Below are 24,319 nucleotides of genomic sequence, written 5' to 3' on the forward strand. Positions count from 1 at the left end.
CTTCCCATTCCAATCCTGAGACCCTTCCTATAGCTTGAGATGTGATATCCAACTCCTTCCCATTCCAATTCTGAGACCTTTGCACGTTTCAATACGTCTAGCGGGTTACAGCTATATGTTGAATAATGGGGTTATGAAGCATTCTGAACACTATCTTGTGGAGCTCATTGGAAGGCTGTAGGAAGAGGAGAGAAGGCAGGGAACACGCATCTAAACCAGAGAGGTGGGAAGCGAGTACATGCAACGCGAAACGGTGCAGGGAGCAGGGACAGAAAGAAGGAACGCCTCTGAGGAGGAGCAGCTGGTAGTTAGCCTGCTCTGGAGAAGAGAATGTGATCACCAGGGGAGTGCAGCCTGTAAACTAAAAGGGACGATGACCACAAGGCGACTGCATTAACAGATGGCAAATACACGTTCCAAAACAGTCAGGAAAGCTGATAATGCCTTGAAGATTTCAGCCGTATACATTCAGCCTGTGAACAGCAGTAGATGTTGAACCCCCCTTGTATGGGAGAACAGTGGTTAAACACTTCAGGATTCGACAACAAACGCACGGACACAGTACATACATGGGAACCCATCAGAATTCGCATTTACAAAAACGCGAGGAAAGTACATTTTCTAGCTGGTTTTGCTAGTTTACAGCACATTTCAATACGTCTAGCGGGTTACAGCTATATGATGAATAATGGGTGTTATAAAGCATTCTGAGCAATGTGTATCTTTTGAAGCTCATTTGTTGATTTGAAGGCAGCGGGAAGAGGAGAGAAGGCAGGGAACACGCTTCTAAACCAGAGAGCAGGGAAGCGAGTGTTTGCAACGCGAAACGGAGCAGGGATCAGGGACAGAAAGGATGAACGCCTATGAGGAGGAGCAGCTGGTAGTTAACCTGCTCTGGAGAGGAGAATGTGATCTCCAGGGGAGTGCAGCCTGTAAAGTAGAAGGGACGATGAACACGGCGACTGCATTAACAGATGGCAAATACACGTTCCAAAACAGTCAGGAAAGCTGATAATGCCTTGAAGATTTCAGCCGTATACAATCAGCCTGTGAACAGCAGTAGATGTTGACCCCCCCTTGTATGGGAGAACAGTGGTTAAAAACTTCAGGATTCGACAACAAACGCACGGACACAGTACATACACCGTGTATCTTTTGAAGCTCATTTGTTGATTTGAAGGCAGCGGGAAGAGGAGAGAAGGCAGGGAACACGCGTCGAAACCAGAGAGCTGGGAAGCGAGTACTTGCAACGCGAAACGGTGCAGGGAGCAGGGACAGAAAGGGAGAACTCCACTGAGGAGGAACAGCTGGCAGTTAGCCTTCTTTGGAGATGAGAACTTGATCACCACGGGAGAGGATTGTTGAGAGGGTTACAGAGGGGGAGGTCTGAGATCTGAAAATCCTGAGTATTCCCTGCAGTGTGTAGGGCCAGATACATGAAGAGTTGCAGATCTCGTAAAAGTCCAGGTCAGGAAGCATACAGGTTCATGTGGAATTCTCCAAGTAGGCGGAGTTGAGTGGTAGGAGGCTAGGATGGAGAAGTCCATCCACTGAGAGAGGAAGGGGGTAGGCAAATAGCCACGGTGAGAGATTCGCCAGGAAAGAGAGAATGCATGCAGACAAGGCATTCGTGAGAGGAGTCGGCCTGCAAAGGAAAGCAATTTACTACAGGAATCAAGGATACTCCCCCTCAAGAACGGTTGGATCTGGGCATGGAGAGGAACTTGTCATCAGGGAGGAAAGTGTCAAAGCTCGAGATAGCGCTGGCCGTCAACCATGTCTCGGTTAGACCAAGAACATCAAGGTCGGGTACTTCCAGGAAATGGCAGATGTCAGATGAGTGTTTGAAACTGAGTGAGAGTTGAGAGTGGGGAGGGGTACAAATCAGTAATCCCTGCGGAGGTGTAGAAGGAGCCTGACCTAGGGCAGATGAGGAAGGAGAGAGGAAAGGAAGCAGAAGAAGGGAGCGAAGAGACAGCAGGAGTTCATGATCAATCCGGGAGCTAGGAGTGGTGAGAAGGTTAGACGGGGAGGTCTGAGTCTCAGGATTGGAATGGGAAGTTCGATATCACATGTCATGCTATAGGAAGAGTCTCAGGATTGGAATGGGAAGGAGTTGGATATGACATCTCTTGTTGTAGGGAGAGTCTCAGGTTTGGTATTAGAATCACATCCTTTAGGAAGGGACTCGAGTTTGGTATTTTAAGGAGTGAGATAGTAAATCTCATCCTATCGGAAGGGTCTCGGGTTTGGTATTGGAAGAAATGAGATTTCAAATCTCAGGCTGTGGGAATGGTCTCGGGTTTGGCATTGGAAGGGGTGAGAAATCACATTTCATGCTACAGGAAGGGTCACAAGTTTGGAATGGGAAGGAGTTGGATATCACATGAAGGGGCACAGGTTTGGTATTAGTAGCAAAGCGATATCACATCTCGTTATAGGAAGGGTCTCGATTGGAATGGGAAGGAGTTGGATATCACATCTCATGCTATAGGGAGGGTCTCAGTTTTGATATTAGAAGCACTGAGATATCACATATGCTATTGGAAGGGTCTCAGTATTGGAATTGGAAGGAGTTGGATATCACATCTCATGCTATAGGGAGGTTCTCAGGTTTGATATTAGAAGCATTGAGATATCACATCTCATGCTATGGGAAGGGTCTCAGGATTGGAATGAGAAGGAGTAGGATATCACATATGCTAAAGGAAAGGTCTCAGGTTTGGAAGGGGAAGGATTTGGATCTCACATCTCATGTTTTAGGACGGGTCTCAGGTTTGGTATTAGAAGCCTTGAGATATCACATATGGTATGATAAGGGTCTCAGGATTGGAAAGGGAAGGAGTTGGACATCACATCTCAAGCTATCTCAGGATTGGAATGGGAAGGAGTTTGATATCACATCTCGAGCTATAGGAAGGGTCTCAGGTTTGGGAAGGGAAGGATTGGGATTTCACATCTCTTGTTATAGGATGGTTCTCAGGTTTGGTATTAGAAGCATTGAGATATCACATCTCATGCTATAGGAAGGGTCTCAGGATTGGAATGTGAAGGATTTGGATATCACATCATGCTAAAGGTAGGGTCTCAGGTTTGGTAAAAGCATTGAGATATCACATCTCTGCTATCGGAAGGGTCTCAGGATTGGATTGGGAAGGAGTTGGATATCCCTTATGCTATAGGAAGGGTATCAGGTTGGAATGGGAAGGAGTTGGATATCACATCTCATGCTATAGGAAGGGTCTCAAGATTGAAATGGGAAGGATTTGGATATCACATCTCTTGCTATAGGAAGGGTCTCAGGTTTTTTATTAGAAACATTGAGATATCACATCTCATGCTATAGGAAGGGTTTCAGGATTGGAATGGGAAGGAGTTGGATATCCCTTCTCATGCTAAAGGAAGGTCAGGTTGGAATGGGAAGGAGTTGGATATCACATCTCGTTATAGGAAGGGTCTCAGGATTGGAATGGGAAGGATATGGATATCACATCTCATGCTAAAGGAAGGGTCTCAGGTTTGATAGAAGCATTGAGATCACATCTCATGCTATAGGAAGGAACTCAGGATTGCAATGGGAAGGAGTTGGATATCACATATCATGCCATAGGATGGGTCATCAGGTTTGGTATAAGCATTGAGATATCACATCTCTGCTATCGGAAGGGTCTCAGGATAGGAATGGGAAGGACTTAGATACTCATACTATAGGGAGGGTCTCAGTTTTGATATTAGAAGCATTGAGCTATCACATCTCATGCTATCGGAAGGGTCTCAGGATTGGAATGGGATGGAGTTGGATACAACATCTCAAGCTATCTCAGGATTGGAATGTGAAGGAGTTTGATATCACATCTCAAGCTATAGGAAGGGTCTCAGGTTTGGAAGGGGAAGTATTTGGATCTCACATCTCATGTTTTAAGACGGGTCTCAGGTTTGGTATTAGAAGCATTGAGATATCACATCTCATGGTATAGGAAGGGTCTCAGGATTGGAATGGGAAGGAGTTGGATATCACATATCATGCCATAGGATGGGTCATCAGGTTTGGTATAAGCATTGAGATATCACATCTCTGCTATCGGAAGGGTCTCAGGATAGGAATGGGAAGGACTTAGATACTCATACTATAGGGAGGGTCTCAGTTTTGATATTAGAAGCATTGAGCTATCACATCTCATGCTATCGGAAGGGTCTCAGGATTGGAATGGGATGGAGTTGGATACAACATCTCAAGCTATCTCAGGATTGGAATGGGAAGGAGTTTGATATCACATCTCAAGCTATAGGAAGGGTCTCAGGTTTGGAAGGGGAAGTATTTGGATCTCACATCTCATGTTTTAAGACGGGTCTCAGGTTTGGTATTAGAAGCATTGAGATATCACATCTCATGGTATAGGAAGGGTCTCAGGATTGGAATGGGAAGGAGTTGGATATCACATCTCAAGCTATCTCAGGATTGGAATGGGAAGGAGTTTGATATCACATCTCAAGCTATAGGAAGGGTCTCAGGTTTGGAAAGGGAAGGATTTGGATTTCACATCTCATGTTATAGTATGGTTCTCATGTTTGGTTTTAGTAGCATTGAGATATCACATCTCATGCTATCGGAAGGGTCTCAGTTTTGGAAAGGGAAGGATTTGGAGTTCACATGTTATAGGATGGTTCTCAGGTTTGGTTTTAGAAGCATTACGATATAACATCTCATGCTATAGGAAGGGTCTCAGGTTTGGAATGGGAAGGAGTTGGATATCACATTGAATGGGAAGGAGTTTGATATCACATCTCAAGCTATAGGAAGGGTCTCAGGTTTGGAAAGGGAATGATTTGGATTTCACATCTCATGTTATAGGATGGTTCTCATGTTTGGTTTTAGAAGCATTGAGATATCACATCTCATGCTATCAGAAGGGTCTCAGGTTTGGAATGGGAAGGAGTTTGATATCACATCTCATGCTATAGGAAGGATCTCAGGTTTGGTATTAGAAGCATTGAGATATCACATCTCATGCTATAGGAAGGGTCTCAGGATTGGAATCGGAAGGAGTTGTATATGACATCTCATGCTGTTAAGACGGATTTCTGAACTCTGTCCTGGTGGCGCAGAAGTTCAGAAGGCCAACCTAATTACTTGGAACAGGGTAACCTCTGGATGAACCAGACCAATCAAGGTAGCGATCGGATTTGGATATCACATCTCATGCTAAAGGAAGGGTCTTAGGTTTGGAAGGGGAAGGATTTGGATATCACATCTCATGTTATAGGACGGGTCCCAGGTTTGGTATTAGAAGCATTGAGATATCACAACTCATGCTATAGGAAGGGTCTCAGGATTTGAATGGGAAGGAGTTGGATATCACATGTCATGCTAAAGGAAGGGTCTCAGGTTTGATAGAAGCATTGAGATTTCACATCTCATGCTATAGGAAGGGTCTCAGGATTGGAATGGGAAGGAGTTGGATATCACATCTCATGCCATAGGAAGGGTCTCAGATTTGGTATAAGCATTGAGATATCACATCTCTGCTATCGGAAGGGTCTCAGGATAGGAATGGGAAGGACTTAGATATCACATCTCATGCTATAGGGAGGGTCTCAGTTTTGATATTAGAAGCATTGAGATATCACATCTCATGCTATCGGAAGGGTCCCAGGATTGGAATGGGAAGGAGTTGGATATCACATCTCAAGCTATCTCAGGATTGGAATGGGAAGGAGTTTGATATCACATCTCAAGCTATAGGAAGGGTCTCAGGTTTGGAAAGGGAAGGATTTGGATTTCACATCTCATGTTGTAGGATGGTTCTCATGTTTGGTTTTAGAAGCATTGAGATATCACATCTCATGCTATCGGAAGGGTCTCAGGTTTGGAAAGGGAAGGATTTGGATTTCACATATGTTATAGGATGGTTCTCAGGTTTGGTTTTAGAAGCAGTAAGACCCATACATGGCATGAGATGTGATATCAAACTCCTTCCCATTCCAATCCTGAGACACTTCCTATAGCATGAGATGTGATATCTCAATGCTTCTAATACCAAACCTGAGATCCTTCCTATAACATGAGATGTGATATCCAACTCCTTCCCATTCCAATCCTGAGACCCTTCCTATAGCATGAGATGTGACATCTCAATGCTTATACCAAACCTGAGAACCTTCCTATAGCATGAGATGTGATATCCAACTCCTTCCCATTCCAATCCTGAGACCCTTCCTATAGCATGAGATGTGATATCTCAATGCCTCTAATACCAAACCTGAGATCCTTCCTCTAACATGAAATGTGATATCCAACTCCTTCCCTTTCCAAACCTGAGAGCCTACCTAAAGCATGAGATGTGATATTCAAGTCCTTCCCATTCCAATCCTTAGACCCTTCCTACAGCATGCAATATGATATCTCAATGATTCTAATAACAAACCTGAGACCCGTCCTATAAAATGAGATGGGTATCCAACTCCTTCCCATTCCAATCCTGAGACACTTTCGATAGCAGAGATGTGATACCTCAATGCTTATACCAAACCTGAGAACCTTCCTATAGCATGAGATGTAATATCCAACTCCTTCCCATTCCAATCCTGAGACCCTTCCTACAGCATGCGATGTGATATCTCAATGCTTCTAATACCAAACCTGAGACCCGTCCTATAACATGAGATGGGATATCCAACTCCTTCCCGTTCCAAACCTGAGACCCTTCCTATAGCATGAGATGTGATATCCAACTCCTTCCCATCCCAATCCTGAGACACTTCCGATTGCAGAGATGTGATATCTCAATGCTTATACCAAACCTGAGACTCTTCCTATAACATGAGATGTGATATCCAACTCCTTCCCGTTCCAAACCTGAGACCCTTCCTATAGCATGAGATGTGATATCCAACTCCTTCCCATTCCAATCCTGAGACCCTTCCGATAGCATGAGATGTGATAGCTCAATGCTTCTAATACCAAACCTGAGATCCTTCTTATAACATGTGATGTGATATCCAAATCCTTCCCCTTCCAAACCTGAGACCCTCCCTTTAGCATGAGAAGTGATATCCAACTCCTTCCCATTCCAATCCTGAGACCCTTATGATAGCATGAGATGTGATATCTCAATGCCTCTAATACCAAACCTGAGATACTTCCGATAGCATGAGATGTGATATCTCAATGATTCTAATACCAAACCTGAGATCCTTCCTATAACACGCGATGTGATATCCAAATCCTTCCCCTTCCAAACCTGAGACCCTCCCTTTAGCATGAGATGTGATATCCAACTCCTTCCCATTCCAATCCTGAGACCCTTCTGATAGCATGAGATGTGATACCTCAATGCTTCTAATACCAAACCTGAGATCCTACCTCTAACATGAAATGTGATATCCAACTCCTTCCCTTACCAAACCTGAGATCCTTCCTATAACATGCGATGTGATATCCAAATCCTTCCCCTTCCAAACCTGAGACCCTCCCTATAGCATGAGATGTGATATCCAAGTCCGTCCCATTCGAATCCTGAGACCCTTCCTATAGCATGAGATGTGATATCTCAATGCTTATTCCAAACCTGAGACCCTTCCTATGGCATGAGATGTCATATACAACTCCTTCCCATTCCAATCCTGAGACCCTTCCTATAGCATGAGATGTGATATCTTAATGCTTATACCAAACCTGAGACCCTTCCTATAGCATGAGATGTGATAGCCAACTTCTTCCCATTCCAATCCTGAGACCCTTCCTATAACATGAGATGTGATGTCGCAATGCTTCTAATACCAAACCTGAGATCTTTCCTATAACATGAGATGTGATATCCAACACCTTCCCATTCCAATCCTGAGACCCTTCCTATAGCATGAGATGTGATATCTCAATGCTTATACCAAACGTGAGACCCTTCCTATAGCTTGAGATGTGATATACAACTCCTTCCCATTCCAATCCTGAGACCCTTCCTATAGCATGAGATGTGATATCTCAATGCTTGTACCAAACGTGAGACCCTTCATATAACAAGAGGTGATATCTCAATGCCTCTAATACCAAACCTGAGATCCTTCCTCTAACATGAAATGTGATATCCAACTCCTTCCCCTTCCAAACCTGAGAGCCTTCCTATAGCATGAGATATGATATCCAAGTCCTTCCCATTCCAATCCTGGGACCCTTCCTATAACATGAGATGTGATATCCAACTCCTTCCCATTCCAACCTGAGACCCTTCCTATAGCATGAGATGGGATATCCAACTCCTTCCAAATCAAATCCTGATACCCTTCCGATAGCATGAGATGTGATATCCCAATGTTTCTACCAAACCTGACACCCATACTATGGCATGAGTTGTGATATCAAACCCCTTCCCATTCCAAACCTGAGACCCTTCCTATAGCTTGAGATATCCAACTCCTTCCCATTCCAATTCTGAGACCCTTCCTATACCATGAGACTTGATATCTCAATGCTTCTAATACCAAACCTGAGACCCTTCCTATAGCATGAGATGTGATATCTCAATGCTTCTAATACCAAACCTGAAATCCTTCCGATAACATGAGATGTGATATCCAAATCCTACCCCTTCCAAACCTGAGACCCTCCCTTTAGCATGAGATGTGATATCCAACTCCTTCCCATTCCCATCCTGAGACCCTTCTGATAGCATGAGATGTGATATCTCAATGCCTCCAATACCAAACCTGAGATCCTACCTCTAACATGAAATGTGATCTCCACATCCTTCCCCTTCCAAACCTGAGACCCTCCCTTTAGCATGAGATGTGATATCCAACTCCGTCCCATTCCAATCCTGAGACCCTTACGATAGCATGAGATGTGATATCTCAATGCTTCTAATACCAAACCTGTGATCCTTCCTATAACAAGAGATGTGATATCCAAATCCTTCCCCTTACAAACCTGAGACCCTCCCTTTAGCATGAGATGTGATATCTCAATGCCTCTAATACCAAACCTGAGATCCTTCCGATAGCATGAGATGTGATATCTCAATGCTTCTAATACCAAACCTGAGATCCTTCCTATAACATGAGACGTGATATCCAAATCCTTCCCCTTCCCAACCTGAGACCCTCCCTTTAGCATGAGATGTGATATCCAACTCCTTCCCATTCTAATCCTGAGACCCTTCTGATAGCATGAGATGTGATATCTCAATGCCTCTAATACCAAACCTGAGATCCTACCTCTAACATGAAATGTGATATCCAACTCTTTCCCCTTCCAAACCTGAGAGCCTTCCTATAGCATGAGATGTGATATCCGACTCCTTCCCATTCCAATCCTGAGACCCTTCCGATAGCATGAGATGTGATATCCCAATGCTTCTAATACCAAACCTGAGATCCTTCTTATAACATGTGATGTGATATCCAAATCCTTCCCCTTCCAAACCTGAGACCCTCCCTTTAGCATGAGATGTGATATCCAACTCCTTCCCATTCCAATCCTGAGACCCTTATGATAGATAGCATGAGATGTGATATCTCAATGCCTCTAATACCAAACCTGAGATACTTCCGATAGCATGAGATGTGATATCTCAATGCTTCTAATACCAAACCTGAGATCCTTCCTGTAACATGAGATGTGATATCCAAATCCTTCCCCTTCCAAACCTGAGACCCTCCCTTTAGCATGAGATGTGCTATCCAACTCCTTCCCATTCCAATCCTGAGACCCTTCCGATAGCATGAGATGTGATATCTCAATGCTTCTAATACCAAACCTGTGATCCTTCCTATAACAAGAGATGTGATATCCAAATCCTTCCCCTTCCAAACCTGAGACCCTCCCTTTAGCATGAGATGTGATATCTCAATGCCTCTAATACCAAACCTGAGATCCTTCCGATAGCATGAGATGTGATATCTCAATGCTTCTAATACCAAACCTGAGATCCTTCCTATAACATGAGACGTGATATCCAAATCCTTCCCCTTCCAAACCTGAGACCCTCCCTTTAGCATGAGATGTGATATCCAACTCCTTCCCATTCCAATCCTGAGACCCTTCTGATAGCATGAGATGTGATATCTCAATGCCTCTAATACCAAACCTGAGATCCTACCTCTAACATGAAATGTGATATCCAACTCTTTCCCCTTCCAAACCTGAGGGCCTTCCTATAGCATGAGATGTGATATCCAACTCCTTCCCATTCCAATCCTGAGACCCTTATGATAGATAGCATGAGATGTGATATCTCAATGCCTCTAATACCAAACCTGAGATCACATCATGAGATGTGATATCCGACTCCTTCCCATTCCAATCCTGAGACCCTTCCGATAGCATGAGATGTGATATCTCAATGCTTCTAATACCAAACCTGAGATCCTTCTTATAACATGTGATGTGATATCCAAATCCTTCCCCTTCCAAACCTGAGACCCTCCCTTTAGCATGAGATGTGATATCCAACTCCTTCCCATTCCAATCCTGAGACCCTTATGATAGATAGCATGAGATGTGATATCTCAATGCCTCTAATACCAAACCTGAGATACTTCCGATAGCATGAGATGTGATATCTCAATGCTTCTAATACCAAACCTGAGATCCTTCCTATAACATGAGATGTGATATCCAAATCCTTCCCCTTCCAAACCTGAGACCCTCCCTTTAGCATGAGATGTGATATCCAACTCCTTCCCATTCCAATTCTGAGCCCCTTCCTATACCATGAGACTTGATATCCACCTCCTTCCCATTCCAATTCTGAGCCCCTTCCTATACCATGAGACTTGATATCTCAATGCTTCTAATACCAAACCTGAGACCCGTCCTATAACATGAGATGTGATATCCAAATCCTTCCCCTTCCAAACCTTAGACCCTTCCTTTATCATGAGATGTGATATCCAACTCCTTCCCATTCCAATCCTGAGACCCTTCCGATATCATGAGATGTGATATCTCAATGCTTCTAATATCAAACTTGAGACCCTCCCTATAGCATGAGATGTGATATCCAGGTCCTTCCCATTCCAATCCTGAGACCCTTCCTATAGCTTGAGTTGTGACATCCAACTCCTTCCCATTCCAATTCTGATCCCCTTTCTATACCATGAGACTTGATATCTCAATGCTTCTAATACCAAACCTGAGACCCGTCCTATAACATGAGATGTGATATCCAAATCCTTCCCCTTCCAAACCTTAGACCCTTCCTTTATCATGAGATGTGATATCCAACTCCTTCCCATTCCAATCCTGAGACCCTTCCGATATCATGAGATGTAATATCTCAATGCTTCTAATATCAAACTATAGCATGAGATGTGATATCCAAGTCCTTCCCATTCCAATCCTGAGACCCTTCCTATAGCATGAGATGTGATATCTCAATGCTTCTAATACCAAACCTGAGACCCTTCCTATAACATGAGATTGGAATATCCAACTCCTTCCCATTCCAATCCTGAGACCCTTCCGATAGCAGAGATGTGATATCTCAATTCTTATACCAAACCTGAGATCCTTCCTATAACATGAGATGTGATATCCAACTCCTTCCCATTCCAATCCTGAGACACTTCCTATAGCATGAGATGTGATATCTCACTGCTTATACCAAACCTGAGACCCTTCCAATAGCATGAGATGTGATATCCAACTCCTTCCCATTCCAATCCTGAGACCCTTCCTATAGCATGAGATGTGATATCTCAATGCTTCTAATATCAAACTTGAGAGCCTCCCTATAGCATGAGATGTGATATCCAAGTCCTTCCCATTCCAATCCTGAGACACTTCCTATAGCATGAGATGTGATATCTCAATGCTTCTAATACCAAACCTGAGACTCTTCCTATAACATGAGATGGGATATCCAACTCCTTCCCATTCCAATCCTGAGACCCTTCCGATAGCAGAGATGTGATATCTCAATGCTTATACCAAACCTGAGACCCTTCCTACGGCATGAGATGTCATATACAACTCCTTCCCATTCCAATCCTGAGACCCTTCCTATAGCATGAGATGTGATATCTCAATGCTTATACCAAACCTGAGACCCTTCCTATAGCATGAGATGTGATATCCAACTCCTTCCCATTCCAATCCTGAGACCCTTCCTATAGCATGAGATGTGATATCTCAATGCTTATACCAAACCTGAGACCCTTCCTACGGCATGAGATGTCATATACAACTCCTTCCCATTCCAATCCTGAGACCCTTCCTATAGCATGAGATGTGATATCTCAATGCTTATACCAAACCTGAGACCCTTCCTATAGCATGAGATGTGATATCCAACTCCTTCCCATTCCAATCCTGAGACCCTTCCTATAGCATGAGATGTGATATCTCAATGCTTATACCAAACCTGAGACCCTTCCTACGGCATGAGATGTCATATACAACTCCTTCCCATTCCAATCCTGAGACCCTTCCTATAGCATGAGATGTGATATCTCAATGCTTATACCAAACCTGAGACCCTTCCTATAGCATGAGATGTGATATCCAACTCCTTCCCATTCCAATCCTGAGACCCTTCCTATAGCATGAGATGTGATATCTCAATGCTTATACCAAACCTGAGACCCTTCCTATAACATGAGATGGGATATCCAACTCCTTCCCATTCCAATCCTGAGACACTTCCGATAGCAGAGATGTGATATCTCAATGCTTATACCAGACCTTAGACCCTTCCTATAACATGAGATCGGATATCCAACTCCTTCCCGTTCCAAACCTGAGACCCTTCCTTTAGCATGAGATGTGATATCCAGCTCCTTCCCATTCCAATCCTGAGACACTTCCGATAGCATGAGATGTGATATCTCAATGCTTCTAATATCAAAACGGAAACCCTCCCTATAGCATGATATGTGATATCTAAGTCCTTCCCATTCCAATCCTGAGACCCTTCCTATAGCATGAGATGTGATATCTCAATGCTTCTACCAAACCTGAGACCCTTCCTTTAGCATGAGATGTGATATCCAACTCCTTCCCATTCCAATCCTGAGACCCTTCCTATAGCATGAGATGTGATATCTCAATACTTCTAATACCAAACCTGAGATCCTTCCGATAACATGAGATGTGATATCCAAATCCTTCCCCTTCCAAACCTGAGACCCTCCCTTTAGCATGAGATGTGATATCCATCTCCTTCCCATTCCAATCCTGAGACCCTTCTGATAGCATGAGATGTGATATCTCAATGCTTCTAATACCAAACCTGAGATCCTTCCGATAGCATGAGATGTGATATCTCAATGCTTCTAATACCAAACCTGAGACCCTTCCTATAACATGAGATTGGAATATCCAACTCCTTCCCATTCCAATCCTGAGACCCTTCCGATAGCAGAGATGTGATATCTCAATGCTTCTAATACCAAACCTGAGACTCTTCCTATAACATGAGATGGGATATCCAACTCCTTCCCATTCCAATCCTGAGACCCTTCCGATAGCAGAGATGTGATATCTCAATGCTTATACCAAACCTGAGACCCTTCCTACGGCATGAGATGTCATATACAACTCCTTCCCATTCCAATCCTGAGACCCTTCCTATAGCATGAGATGTGATATCTCAATGCTTATACCAAACCTGAGACCCTTCCTATAGCATGAGATGTGATATCCAACTCCTTCCCATTCCAATCCTGAGACCCTTCCTATAGCATGAGATGTGATATCTCAATGCTTATACCAAACCTGAGACCCTTCCTACGGCATGAGATGTCATATACAACTCCTTCCCATTCCAATCCTGAGACCCTTCCTATAGCATGAGATGTGATATCTCAATGCTTATACCAAACCTGAGACCCTTCTGTTAGGAAAGATTTCGTAATTGTAGGGAATTTTCCTTCCATGTGGCAACCCCTAAACTTTTTGCTATTGTTTTTAGCCTTGTTCTTGACTTTGCCAGAGAAGTACAGCCTTCTGCCGCACTTCTCTGGGCTTTCGCTCCTTTCTTACGGGGAAACTGACATGCCCTTAAGACAGTCAGTACCGGGGAACGTTGTTTCCCGTAGTTTCTTTTATCGTGTCGCCGCTTTAGTGCAACACGACACAAGAGAGCACTGTAAGCTAAGTTACAGCTCTCTTGGGTCTCTAGCCTTCTACAGGCCCTAGATACTCTTTTAGGATGGTATTTGATCGGTGCAAGTCATTCAGGGACTGGAATGGTGGCAGCGATCGTTTTGTATATTTTTAGATCCTTTTGCCGTTCTGAGCACGTTTTTGCACTGAACCCAAAATGGTGGCCTGGCTCCCCAAAATGGCCAGACCACGAGGCTCCTTTGTCCTGTCCACTGTCCGTCTTGCTCCCTTCACCTTCCCCAGGTCCAGCGACCCGGGGCCTTCCTTATTTGGGCATGTACTTTCCCGCGAAACGTGGTTGCTTTCGCGGGCTTCTACATGCCGTTTGTGTGCCTCCAGGGTGTGGGCTGGGATGTCTGGTCCCAATACACATCCTGGGTGCCAGAGATTCTAGGGTGGTGTGAATGCCTGGGACCACCGTGGTCCGTGATTGGTCCACGTATGGTATGTGTTTTGATGAGCGGATCTCCCATTGGTTCCTCTCCGTTTTGGCGCGAAGGGAACCGTGGATAAGAGGGGGCTGGAAACACCACTACCATGTCGATCTCCTGAGTTCTCACGAACGAAGGAATACAGGAGCCAAGTATCCTGCAACCAAGAGGCTGGACCGAGGAATCGCTGGTGACCCGCTGAAGGAATCCTCCTTTGCACTGCTGTCGTCCTGTGAGCCACTGTCCTCCTTTGATCGAACCAGAAGGCCTGTATTGGTGCTTCGACCTATTGGAATAGCAGGAACAGCTATTCCCGGCATCTTCATCAACTCCTCGCAGTAAGCCTTCGGAAGCGTCTCTGGGCCATCCAGTTGACTGACCAGCTTACAAGGGAGTCCTGCTCTGTAACCGCCGCCAGGTTGTGCCGTATCTCGAGTCCTTGTCACTCTCCCACGCTTCGTACACTTGGCGTTCCCAAGTCTGAAGGGAGGAGTGTACTTTTGACTCAGATACGCACGGCCACTTCGTTGTCCTGCTGCGGCAACAAAACTGTGCTGGTTTCGTCGATTGGGACGTCTTTTTGATCTACACGACTGGAAAGCGTTCCCTGCTCTTCTGAACCCGCCAGCTGCTGAAACTAACGTGGAGAAGCCTGGGTCTGCTTGCTTCGGGGACCGGTGAGTAGTATAGCTAGGATCTGGTCGCCCTCCTGCAGTAACCCATTGCTTTTCCCCGCTGTGTAAAACAGCACCCTTTTCGTCCGTACTCGCGCTCTGCTTCTACTTGCTGTGGAAGCTGCGTTTGAGTTGCGGAACCTGTTCTTCTTCTGCTGTGCACTAACCCGAACTGCCTGACTTCCTTCGAAGAGCTTCTCCTTTTGCCCGTTGGCACCAGCACTTGCAGGTACTTTGAGCACAAGGCTCCACTCTTCTCAGGGCTCGGACTTCCATCTAGTTAGGTGCCTCTGAAGGCGAACTGAGTCGAAAGCATTATCGCACTGCCTGTTTTCTTCCCTTTCAGGTGGACTACATATTTCGTGCTTTAAACGCTTGCGACTGTGTATTTGTATATATATTGTGTTGATTTGGTATGTGTTGGCTTAATACTGTGTTATTGTGATTTTCTCGCTACAGTCGTTGTTTTAAAGGCCTTAAAATAAATGTGTTTATATTTTTGATATAACACCTGTTTGGAGTAGTTTGTAAGCGTTCTTGCTTTGTGTGCTCATTGCGGGCTTTCAGTCACCCTCACCCCTCTTGAGACCTAGTCTTGACCGCCGCGATCGCTACCTTGATTGGTCTGGCTTGTCCAGAGGTTACCCTGTTCCAAGTAATTAGGTTGGCCTTCTGAACTTCTGCGCCACCAGGACAGAGTTCAGAAATCCGTCTTAACAAACCTTCCTATAGCATGAGATGTGATATCCAACTCCTTCCCATTCCAATCCTGAGACCCTTCCTATAGCATGAGATGTGATATCTCAATGCTTATACCAAACCTGAGACCCTTCCTATAACATGAGATGGGATATCCAACTCCTTCCCATTCCAATCCTGAGACACTTCCGATAGCAGAGATGTGATATCTCAATGCTTATACCAGACCTTAGACCCTTCCTATAACATGAGATCGGATATCCAACTCCTTCCAGTTCCAAACCTGAGACCCTTCCTTTAGCATGAGATGTGATATCCAGCTCCTTCCCATTCCAATCCTGAGACACTTCCGATAGCATGAGATGTGATATCTCAATGCTTCTAATATCAAAACGGAAACCCTCCCTATAGCATGATATGTGATATCTAAGTCCTTCCCATTCCAATCCTGAGACCCTTCCTATAGCATGAGATGTGATATCTCAATGCTTCTACCAAACCTGAGACCCTTCCTTTAGCATGAGATGTGATATCCAACTCCTTCCCATTCCAATCCTGAGACCCTTCCTATAGCATGAGATGTGATATCTCAATACTTCTAATACCAAACCTGAGATCCTTCCGATAACATGAGATGTGATATCCAAATCCTTCCCCTTCCAAACCTGAGACCCTCCCTTTAGCATGAGATGTGATATCCATCTCCTTCCCATTCCAATCCTGAGACCCTTCTGATAGCATGAGATGTGATATCTCAATGCTTCTAATACCAAACCTGAGATCCTTCCGATAGCATGAGATGTGATATTTCAATGCTTCTAATACCAAACCTGAGACCCTTCCTATAACATGAGATTGGAATATCCAACTCCTTCCCATTCCAATCCTGAGACCCTTCCGATAGCAGAGATGTGATATCTCAATTCTTATACCAAACCTGAGATCCTTCCTATAACATGAGATGTGATATCCAACTCCTTCCCATTCCAATCCTGAGACACTTCCTATAGCGTGAGATGTGATATCTCACTGCTTATACCAAACCTGAGACCCTTCCTATAGCATGAGATGTGATATCTAACTCCTTCCCATTCCAATCCTGAGACCCTTCCTATAGCATGAGATGTGATATCTCAATGCTTCTAATATCAAACTTGAGAGCCTCCCTATAGCATGAGATGTGATATCCAAGTCCTTCCCATTCCAATCCTGAGACACTTCCTATAGCATGAGATGTGATATCTCAATGCTTCTAATACCAAACCTGAGACTCTTCCTATAACATGAGATGGGATATCCAACTCCTTCCCATTCCAATCCTGAGACCCTTCCGATAGCAGAGATGTGATATCTCAATGCTTATACCAAACCTGAGACCCTTCCTACGGCATGAGATGTCATATACAACTCCTTCCCATTCCAATCCTGAGACCCTTCCTATAGCATGAGATGTGATATCTCAATGCTTATACCAAACCTGAGACCCTTCCTATAGCATGAGATGTGATATCCAACTCCTTCCCATTCCAATCCTGGGACCCTTAGTATAGCATGAGATGTGATATCTCAATGCTTATACCAAACCTGAGACCCTTCCTACGGCATGAGATGTCATATACAACTCCTTCCCATTCCAATCCTGAGACCCTTCCTATAGCATGAGATGTGATATCTCAATGCTCATACCAAACCTGAGACCCTTCCTATAGCATGAGATGTGATATCCAACTCCTTCCCATTCCAATCCTGAGACCCTTCCTATAGCATGAGATGTGATATCTCAATGCTTATACCAAACCTGAGACCCTTCCTATAACATGAGATGGGATATCCAACTCCTTCCCATTCCAATCCTGAGACACTTCCGATAGCAGAGATGTGATATCTCAATGCTTATACCAGACCTTAGACCCTTCCTATAACATGAGATCGGATATCCAACTCCTTCCCGTTCCAAACCTGAGACCCTTCCTTTAGCATGAGATGTGATATCCAGCTCCTTCCCATTCCAATCCTGAGACACTTCCGATAGCATGAGATGTGATATCTCAATGCTTCTAATATCAAAACGGAAACCCTCCCTATCGCATGATATGTGATATCTAAGTCCTTCCCATTCCAATCCTGAGACCCTTCCTATAGCATGAGATGTGATATCTCAATGCTTCTAATACCAAACCTGAGATCCTTCCGATAGCATGAGATCGGATATCCAACTCCTTCCCATTCCAATCCTGAGACACTTCCGATAGCAGAGATGTGATATCTCAATGCTTATACCAGACCTTAGACCCTTCCTATAACATGAGATCGGATTTCCAACTCCTTCCCGTTCCAAACCTGAGACCCTTCCTTTAGCATGAGATGTGATATCCAGCTCCTTCCCATTTCAATCCTGAGACACTTCCTATAGCATGAGATGTGATATCTCAATGCTTCTACCAAACCTGAGACCCTTCCTTTAGCATGAGATGTGATATCCAACTCCTTCCCATTCCAATCCTGAGACCCTTCCTATAGCATGAGATGTGATATCTCAATACTTCTAATACCAAACCTGAGATCCTTTCCGATAACATGAGATGTGATATCCAAATCCTTCCCCTTCCAAACCTGAGACCCTCCCTTTAGCATATGTGATATCCATCTCCTTCCCATTCCAATCCTGAGACCCTTCTGATAGCATGAGATGTGATATCTCAATGCTTCTAATACCAAACCTGAGATCCTTCCGATAGCATGAGATGTGATATCTCAATGCTTCTAATACCAAACCTGAGATCCTTCCTATAACATGAGATGTGATATCCAAATCCTTCCCCTTCCAATTCTGAGACCCTCCCTTTAACATGAGATGTGATATCTAACTCCTTCCCATTCCAACCTGAGACCCTTCCTATAGCATGAGATGTGATATCCAAGTCCTTCCCATTCCAATCCTTAGACCCTTCCTACAGCATGCAATATGATATCTCAATGCCTCTAATACCAAACCTGAGATCCTTCCTCTAACATGAAATGTGATATCCAACTCCTTCCCTTTCCAAACCTGAGAGCCTATCTATAGCATGAGATGTGATATCCAAGTCCTTTCCATTCCAATCCTTAGACCCTTCCTACAGCATGCAATATGATATCTCAATGATTCTAATAACAAACCTGAGACCCGTCCTATAACATGAGATGGGATATCCAACTCCTTCCATTTCCAATCCTGAGACACTTCCGATAGCAGAGATGTGATATCTCAATGCTTATACCAAACCTGAGACCCTTCCTATAACATGAGATGTGATATCCAACTCCTTCCCGTTCCAATCCTGAGACTCTTCCTTTAGCATGAGATGTGATATCCAGCTCCTTCCCATTCCAATCGTGAGACCCTTCCTATAGCATGAGATGTGATATCTCAATACTTCTAATACCAAACCTGAGATCCTTCCTATAGCATGAGATGTGATATCCAAGTCCTTCCCATTCCAATCCTTAGACCCTTCCTACAGCATGCAATATGATATCTCAATGCCTCTAATACCAAACCTGAGATCCTTCCTCTAACATGAAATGTGATATCCAACTCCTTCCCTTTCCAAACCTGAGAGCCTATCTATAGCATGAGATGTGATATCCAAGTCCTTTCCATTCCAATCCTTAGACCCTTCCTACAGCATGCAATATGATATCTCAATGATTCTAATAACAAACCTGAGACCCGTCCTATAACATGAGATGGGATATCCAACTCCTTCCATTTCCAATCCTGAGACACTTCCGATAGCAGAGATGTGATATCTCAATGCTTCTACCAAACCTGAGACCCTTCCTTTAGCATGAGATGTGATATCCAACTCCTTCCCATTCCAATCCTGAGACCCTTCCTGTAGCATGAGATGTGATATCTCAATACTTCTAATACCAAACCTGAGATCCTTCCTATAGCATGAGATGTGATATCTCAATGCTTCTAATACCAAACCTGAGACCCTTCCTACAGCATGCGATGTGATATCTCACTGCTTATACCAAACCTGAGACCCTTCCTATAGCATGAGATGTGATATCCAACTCCTTCCCATTCCAATCCTGAGACCCTTCCTATAGCATGAGATGTGATATCTCAATGCTTCTAATATCAAACTTGAGAGCCTCCCTATAGCATGAGATGTGATATCCAAGTCCTTCCCATTCCAATCCTGAGACACTTCCTATAGCATGAGATGTGATATCTCAATGCTTATACCAAACCTGAGACCCTTCCTACGGCATGAGATGTCATATACAACTCCTTCCCATTCCAATCCTGAGACCCTTCCTATAGCATGAGATGTGATATCTCAATGCTTATACCAAACCTGAGACCCTTCCTATAGCATGAGATGTGATATCCAACTCCTTCCCATTCCAATCCTGAGACCCTTCCTATAGCATGAGATGTGATATCTCAATGCTTATACCAAACCTGAGACCCTTCCTACGACATGAGATGTCATATACAACTCCTTCCCATTCCAATCCTGAGACCCTTCCTATAGCATGAGATGTGATATCTCAATGCTTATACCAAACCTGAGACCCTTCCTATAGCATGAGATGTGATATCCAACTCCTTCCCATTCCAATCCTGAGACCCTTCCTATAGCATGAGATGTGATATCTCAATGCTTATACCAAACCTGAGACCCTTCCTATAACATGAGATGGGATATCCAACTCCTTCCCATTCCAATCCTGAGACACTTCCGATAGCAGAGATGTGATATCTCAATGCTTATACCAGACCTTAGACCCTTCCTATAACATGAGATCGGATATCCAACTCCTTCCCGTTCCAAACCTGAGACCCTTCCTTTAGCATGAGATGTGATATCCAGCTCCTTCCCATTCCAATCCTGAGACCCTCCCTTTAGCATGAGATGTGATATCTCAATGCTTCTAATATCAAAACAGAAACCCTCCCTATAGCATGATATGTGATATCTAAGTCCTTCCCATTCCAATCCTGAGACCCTTCCTATAGCATGAGATGTGATATCTCAATGCTTCTACCAAACCTGAGACCCTTCCTTCAGCATGAGATGTGATATCTCAATGCTTATACCAAACCTGAGACCCTTCCTATAGCATGAGATGTGATATCCAACTCCTTCCCATTCCAATCCTGAGACCCTTCCTATAGCATGAGATGTGATATCTCAATACTTCTAATACCAAACCTGAAATCCTTCCGATAACATGAGATGTGATATCCAAATCCTTCCCCTTCCAAACCTGAGACCCTCCCTTTAGCATGAGATGTGATATCCAACTCCTTCCCATTCCAATCCTGAGACCCTTCTGATAGCATGAGATGTGATATCTCAATGCTTCTAATACCAAACCTGAGATCCTTCCGATAGCATGAGATGTGATATCTCAATGCTTCCAATACCAAACCTGAGATCCTTCCTATAACATGAGATGTGATATCCAAATCCTTCCCCTTCCAATTCTGACACTTCCTATAGCATGAGATGTGATATCTCACTGCTTATACCAAACCTGAGACCCTTCCTATAGCATGAGATGTGATATCCAACTCCTTCCCATTCCAATCCTGAGACCCTTCCTATAGCATGAGATGTGATATCTCAATGCTTCTAATATCAAACTTGAGACCCTCCCTATAGCATGAGATGTGATATCCAAGTCCTTCCCATTCCAATCCTGAGACACTTCCTATAGCATGAGATGTGATATCTCAATGCTTCTAATACCAAACCTGAGACTCTTCCTATAACATGAGATGGGATATCCAACTCCTTCCCATTCCAATCCTGAGACCCTTCCGATAGCAGAGATGTGATATCTCAATGCTTATACCAAACCTGAGACCCTTCCTACGGCATGAGATGTCATATACAACTCCTTCCCATTCCAATCCTGAGACCCTTCCTATAGCATGAGATGTGATATCTCAATGCTTATACCAAACCTGAGACCCTTCCTATAGCATGAGATGTGATATCCAACTCCTTCCCATTCCAATCCTGAGACCCTTCCTATAGCATGAGATGTGATATCTCAATGCTTCTAATATCAAACTTGAGACCCTCCCTATAGCATGAGATGTGATATCCAAGTCCTTCCCATTCCAATCCTGAGACACTTCCTATAGCATGAGATGTGATGTCTCAATGCTTCTAATACCAAACCTGAGATCCTTCCTATAACATGAGATGTGATATCCAACTCCTTCCATTCCAATCCTGAGACCCTTCCTATAGCATGAGATTTGATATCTCAATGCTTATACCAAACCTGAGACCCTTCCTATAGCATGAGATGTGATACCCAAGTCCTTCCCATTCCAATCCTTAGACCCTTCCTACAGCATGCAATATGATATCTCAATGATTCTAATAACAATCCTGAGACCCGTCCTATAACATGAGATGGGATATCCAATTCCTTCCCATTCCAATCCTGAGACACTTCCGATAGCAGAGATGTGATATCTCAATGCTTATACCAAACCTGAGACCCTTCCTATAACATGAGATCGGATATCCAACTCCTTCCCGTTCCAAACCTGAGACCCTTCCTTTAGCATGAGATGTGATATCCAGCTCCTTCCCATTCCAATCCTGAGACACTTCCGATAGCATGAGATGTGATATCTCAATGCTTCTAATATCAAAACTGAAACCCTCCCTATAGCATGATATGTGATATCTAAGTCCTTCCCATTCCAATCCTAAAACCCTTCCTATAGCATGAGATGTGATATCTCAATGCTTCTACCAAACCTGAGACCCTTCCTTTAGCATGAGATGTGATATCCAACTCCTTCCCATTCCAATCCTGAGACCCTTCCTATAGCATGAGATGTGATATCTCAATACTTCTAATACCAAACCTGAGATCCTTCCGATAACATGAGATGTGATATCCAAATCCTTCCCCTTCCAAACCTGAGACCCTCCCTTTAGCATGAGATGTGATATCCAACTCCTTCCCATTCCAATCCTGAGACCCTTCTGATAGCATGAGATGTGATATCTCAATGCTTCTAATACCAAACCTGAGATCCTTCCGATAGCATGAGATGTGATATCTCAATGCTTCTAATACCTGTTAGGAAAGATTTCGTAATTGTAGGGAATTTTCCTTCCATGTGGCAACCCCTAAACTTTTTGCTATTGTTTTTAACCTTGTTCTTGACTTTGCCAGAGAAGTACAGCCTTCTGCCGCACTTCTCTGGGCTTTCGCTCCTTTCTTACGGGGAAACTGACATGCCCTTAAGACAGTCAGTACCGGGGAACGTTGTTTCCCGTAGTTTCTTCTATCGTGTCGCAGCTTTAGTGCAACACGACACAAGAGGGCACTGTAAGCTAAGTTACAGCTCTCTTGGGTCTCTAGCCTTCTACAGGCCCTAGATACTCTTTTAGGATGGTAATTGATCGGTGCAAGTCATTCAGGGACTGGAATGGTGGCAGCGATCGTATTGAATATTTTGAGCTCCTTTTGCCGTTCTGAGCAGGTTTTTGCACTGAACCCAAAATGGTGGCCTGGCTCCCCAAAATGGCCAGACCACGAGGCTCCTTTGTCCTGTCCACTGTCCGTCTTGCTCCCTTCACCTTCCCCAGGTCGAGCGACCCGGGGCCTTCCTTATTTGGGCATGTACTTTCCCGCGAAACGTGGTTGCTTTCGCGGGCTTCTACATGTCGTTTGTGTGCCTCCAGGGTGTGGGCTGGGATGTCTGGTCCCAATACACATCCTGGGTGCCAGAGAGTCTAGGGTGGTGTGAATGCCTGGGACCACCGTGGTCCGTGATTGGTCCACGTATGGTATGTGTGTTGATGAGCGGATCTCCCATTGGCTCCCCTCCGTTTTGGCGCGAAGGGAACCGTGGATAAGAGGGGGCTGGAAACACCACTACCATGTCGATCTCCTGAGTTCTCACGAACGAAGGAATACAGGAGCCAAGTATCCTGCAACCACGAGGCTGGACCGAGGAATCGCTGGTGACCCGCTGAAGGAATCCTCCTTTGCACTGCTGTCGTCCTGTGAAACCCTTTCCTCCTTGATCGAACCAGAAGGCCTGTACTGGTGCTTCGACCTTTGGAATAGCAGGAACAGCTATTCCCGGCATCTTCAACCATCTCCTGCCAAGTAAGCCTTCGGAAGCGTCTCTGGGCCATCCAGTTGACTGACCAGCTTACAAGGGAGTCTTGCTCTGTAACCGCCGCCAGGTTGTGCAGTATCTCGAGTCCTTGTCACTCTCCCACGCTTCGTGCACTTGGCGTTCCCAGGTCTGAAGGGAGGAGTGTACTTTTGACTCAGGTACGCACGGCCGCTCCGTTGTCCTGCTGCGGCAACAAACTGTGCCGGTTTCGTCGATTGGGACGTCTTTTTGCTCTACACGACTACAAGGC

Source organism: Ambystoma mexicanum, chromosome 4q (assembly GCF_040938575.1).
Source record: "Ambystoma mexicanum isolate Mex_15411 chromosome 4q, UKY_AmexF1_1, whole genome shotgun sequence".
In the NCBI taxonomy this organism is placed as follows: domain Eukaryota; kingdom Metazoa; phylum Chordata; class Amphibia; order Caudata; family Ambystomatidae; genus Ambystoma; species Ambystoma mexicanum.